Source organism: Mandrillus leucophaeus, unplaced genomic scaffold (genome assembly GCF_000951045.1).
Source record: "Mandrillus leucophaeus isolate KB7577 unplaced genomic scaffold, Mleu.le_1.0 Scaffold64, whole genome shotgun sequence".
Lineage (NCBI taxonomy): Eukaryota > Metazoa > Chordata > Mammalia > Primates > Cercopithecidae > Mandrillus > Mandrillus leucophaeus.
Genome location: NW_012106919.1, coordinates 4,884,297 through 4,889,617, shown reverse-complemented (window position 1 = coordinate 4,889,617; position 5,321 = coordinate 4,884,297).

The following is a 5,321-nucleotide window of genomic DNA, read 5'->3' as shown; positions in this document are numbered from 1 at the left end:
GCCTCTTTTACTTCTCTGGGTGACTTTGGTGGTGTCTTCTGTGGCTGTCAACACTCAAATAAGCAATTATGCTATTTGTAGATTTATTGTAGAAATGGTCCCTTTGCAGTTGTAGATATCTACTTCCCCACCCTTTGAATCTGGGCTGGCTTTGTGGTCTTCTCTGGCTAACAGAATGCCACAGAAGTTAGGCCTGAGGCTAAGCCTCAAGAGCCATCACATACCTCTCTCTCTCTTTAAGATCCCTGCTTCCATCATGAGAACGAGCCAGTACTGAGCTGCTAGAGGATGAGAGACCATGTGGAGCAGAGCTGAGTCAGTCTAGTTGGCCCAGCTGAGCTGCAGACATGTGAGAGAGCATAGCTAAAATCAAGAAAGCTACAATTGACCCATACTGAACAGAGACCTGAGCCCTGCTGAACTCAGTCAAGACTGGAACTGTCCAGTCAATTCATAAATGTATAAGTAGTAATAATTGGTTATTGTTTTAAGCCACTGAGTTTTACGGTTATTTGTTAGGTAATGTTATTGTGGCAATTGATAACAATATGTGCTACCAATGTCCATCAAGACTGCTACAGTGCCAATGGCCTTTCAGCTGTTGGTGCTTTTCTGATGTCTATGCTGTGATTGCAACTGAACTGAATCAGATGTGGAAAAAGACAGGGAGGACCTGTAGAAGCCAGTATAGCTGTATCAAGTACCTCTCTTTGAGTTTAGACTTCAAAAGAATAGTACAATGTGCAGCTGAGCTAAATAGGACATGTTGACATGAACCTGTGTCAGGAAAGTTAAAACCTCAAATGTACTGAATTATAAAGAAAAACCATAACAAAATAATTTTTTAAAATACAAGTTCTTATTAAAGCAGGAAAAGAAAAATCTAATATGTCCCCCATTTGGGCCTGACAGTGCAACACTGAGTAATAGAGAAACAGTGGAGCTCCTTGGATCTTGCTTTGTTCCTGCTTTTCTTGTCCAAGAGAATGACGTCCATGCTGAAAATTAACTATCAAGAAAGGATAATGGGAGTCTTTGAGGAATGACAAAATTGTTAGTGAGCACTCATATGTTCTACATTAGAGCTGGCCCGCTGGCCCAGGAAACTGAGAAAAATTGCAAAATGTCAAATGTAAACTTTGAAATATACTTGAGGGTTATTTCTGTGGTCTAAAAAGACTTCCCAGAAATTTATTAATTTTAACAAATAATATTTTATTAAAATGACACATTTAAACATCCCTGCTCCTGCTTATGTCTTTAGGCTCAACTTATAAGCCTTATTCATTTATTTATGCATTGAAAAATATCAGTTGACAGCCTTCGGTCTAGGCACTGGGAACATCAGGAACGAAACAGACAAAATATCTGTGGTTAACCCATACACATATTCATAGTATGAAGCTTCCATACTAATGTACAGAAGATAGAAAATAAGCAAAGTAAACAAACAAAGTGTATGCTATATTAGAAGGTGGAAATTTCTTTTCTTTCTTTCTTTTTTTTTTTGAGACAGAGTTTCATTCTTGTTGCCCAGGCTAGAGTGAAATGGCTCAATCTCAGCTCACTGCAACCTCTGCCTCCCAAGTTCAAGTGATTCTCCTGCCTCAGTCTCCCAAGTAGCTGGGATTACAGGCATGCGCCACCATGTCCGGCTAATTTTTTTGTATTTTTAGTAGAGATGGGGTTTCTCCATCTTGGTCAGGCTGGTCCCAAACTCCCAACCTCAGTTGATCACCCGCCTTGGCCTCTCAAAATACTAGGATTATAGGCGTGAGCCACTGCATCTGTCCTAGAAGGTGGTAATTTCTATAAAGTCAATTAAAATAGGAAAGATGGAATGGGATACATTTTAAAGTAGGGTGGCAGGGGGACCCCACTTCAAATATTTTAAACTGCAGTTATGAGTTTAATATACTTGATTTCTTTTCAAATAAAGTAATTGTATGAAAAATCTTTTCATAAATCTAATAAACTAAAACATGGTTTATTAATAAACTAAAACATATGGTTTCTTAGGGTCTCTCAAATGTTGAAAAACTATATAAACAATACAATTTCAACCCAAATTTACAAGTCTAAATCAATTAGTTACACATTTCAATTTTTTCTATGGCTCTGTTTATTTTGCGTGACATATGAGTTTACTTTCTCTGTGTGATTTCTGCCTCCCCACAAAGGATATTAACTCTGTAAGTCAGTAGTGTAGCTAGAGAAAATATCAGTTTTTCCTACTTAAAAATGTTCTACTTAAAAGAAAAATCTTATTTAAATAGGCTTTAGAAACCTTATCATAAATGTCTACAATATAATATGCTAATGAGGCATAGTATAAAGAATGTGCAAGAGTACTTTTTTCTCCCTATCTAAATCTGAAAATAGCTTTAAAATATTTATTTATTTATTTATTTTTTGTAGAGACAGCGTCTTGCCATTCTTCTCTCAGGCTAGTCTCAAACTCCTGGGCTTATGTGATCCCCCTGCTTCTGCTTCCCAACGTATTGGGATCACAGGCATGAGCCTGGCCATAAAGTAACTTTGGGGACAATTTTCTTTTTTAAAAAAAGGTAGTTAAGATCAGCTTACCTTTTGTGAAACTATTATTTCCCTTTTATAAATTCAGAAAAAATTCTCTTATGTGAATCCAAATAAATTTCCTTTAAATAACTGGATTGGCATAATTTGAAAAAAAATAGACTATGTAGATTTAATTTAATTAAATACTGTACATTAAACTTAATCATCATGTTGACACAGTGAAATATCATTGACTATATTGAATAGTAAAGCTACCCAAATCATAAGCCAAAGCCACATTAATAAAAGCATAGCCCAAAAGAATTTTATTTGAGATTTTGAAAAAATATTTTCTTACTGAGACATGATCAGACTCAAAATAGGCCCAATACTTACAAGATTCTTACACACATATGTTGCATTCTAGGCTTAGTGTTTTCTTTTCTCATCTTATGACTCATCTTCATATATGGTCATATTGGATGGTCAGATATGTGTAAAACACTAAGAAGAAATACTTAAAATGAGAAAAATACAAAGAGTACAAAAACATCACAATGCAATTCACTTGGGTCCTACAAGATTCATGGGTTTATAATGTTTACAACAACAGTATAGCAACAGGGAGGTAAATGAGCACATAAAAATTCCTTCTTAAAATGAAAATTTCCCAGGGAATTGCTTTCACCCCAGGAGGGCTCATTTGCTCAGGTACAGCGGTCGGTAGGAGGGAAGGGTAAGTCTGCAGATGTCATTCAGGAGGGAGAGGCTGAGGCCAGCAGACTCTCATTTTCTCAGTGCAATACAGCACTCACCAATTATCAACAGTGCCAAACCCTGAGACTGGATTCATTCAAATGGACTTGATCCTACTGCACACTACCACATGGGGCTGAAAGACCTTTAATGAAACTGCAAATGGGCTGCTCTGTCACGATCCATCACTGTGAGTGCTAGCATTGGCTTACATGATCAGATTTTAAAAGTGATACTTCTTTTTGTTTAATCAAGATATAAAACCTGCAACAATAGCACTAGGATTCCATGGGACCCCACTTGAGAAACCCTGCTCTAAGAGTTACCATGAAGGTTAAATGGGTTAATGATATATTCAAAGCTCTCAGAAGATTATTTGGGCTGGGTCTAGCAGCTCATGCCTGTAATTCCAGCACTTTGAGGCTGAGGCAGAAGGATAGCTTGAGCCCAGGAGATTGAGATCAACCTGGACAATATAGCTGTCAGGCCTCTGAGCCCAAGTCTGCACATATACATCCAGATGGAGTGAAGCAACTGAAGAATCACAAAAGAAGTGAAAATGGCTGGTTCCTCCCTTAACTGATAACATTTCTCCACTGTGATTCATTCCTGCCCCATCTTAACTGATCGATTAACTTTGTGAAATTCCTTCTCCTGGACAATAAGTCTCAGAAGCTCCCTGACCCAGTACCTTGTGACCCCTGACCCTGCCTGCAAGAGAAAAACCCCCTTTGACTGTAATTTTCCACTCCCCACCAAATCCTATAAAACTGCCCCACCCCTATCTCCCTTGCTGACTCTCTTTCTGGACTCAGCCCACGTGCACCCAGGTGATTAAAAAGCTTTATTGCTCACGCAAACCTTGTTTGGCGGTCTCTTCACATGGACACATGTGACATTTGGTGGTGAAGACCCAGGACAGGGGGACTTCTTCAGGAAACTGGTCCCCTGTCCTCGCCATCACTCTGTGAGGAGATTCCCCTATGACCTCGGGTCCTCAGACCAGCCCAAGGAACATCTCACCAATTTCAAATCAGGTAGGCAGTCTTTTCACTCTCTTCTCTAGCCTCTCTCGCCACCCTCCAATCTCTCTGTTCTTCCAATTCCAGTTCTTTTTCCTCTCTAGTAGAGACAAAGGAGACACATTTTATCAATGGACCCAAAACTCCGGCGCTGGTCTTGGACTCGGGAAGAGTCTTCCCTTAGTGTTTAATCACTGTGGGGATGCCTGCCTGATTATTCACTCACATTTCATTGGTGTCTGATCACTGCGGGGACACCTGCATTGGTCATTTACCCACATTCCCTTAGTGGCAAGTCAATTGTGGGAATGCCTGCTTTGGCTGCTCACCCACATTACAGCCCAGGGCTACTCACCCCCTCCCCCAACTTGTCCATGTCTCCACCTTTCTATGGGCAACCTTCTGCCTTCCATTCCCCCTTCTCCCTTAGCCTGTGTTCTGAAGAACTTAAAACCTCTTCAACTTATGCCTGACCAAAAAATCTAAATGCCTTATTTTCTTCTGCAATACCGCTTGGCCCCAATACAAACTTGACAATGGTTCTAAATGGCCGGAAAATGGCACTTTCAATATCTCTATCCTACAAGACCTAGATAATTTTTGTCGAAAATTGGGCAAATGGTCTGAGGTGCCTTACATCCAGGCCTTTTTTACACTTCGTTCCCTCCCTAGTCTCTGCTCCCATTGTGACTCGTCCCAGATTTTCCTTCTTTCTCTCCTGTCCCCTCCTTTGGTCTCCACTCCAAGCTCAGAGTCCTCTGAATCCTCCTTTTACACTGACCCCTCTGATCTCTCCCTTCTCCCCTGGCCGCCCCTCGCCAGGTCCCAATTCTTCCACAGCCTCCGTTCCCCAACCCTATAACGCTTCCATTACCTCCCCTCCTCACACCCAGTCTGGCTTACAGTTTGATTCTGTAACTAGCCCTCCTCCACCTGCCCAACAATTTCCTCTTAGAGAGGTGGCTGGAGCTGAAGGCATAGTCAGGGTGCATGTGCCTTTGTCTCTGTCGGACCTCTCCCAGACCA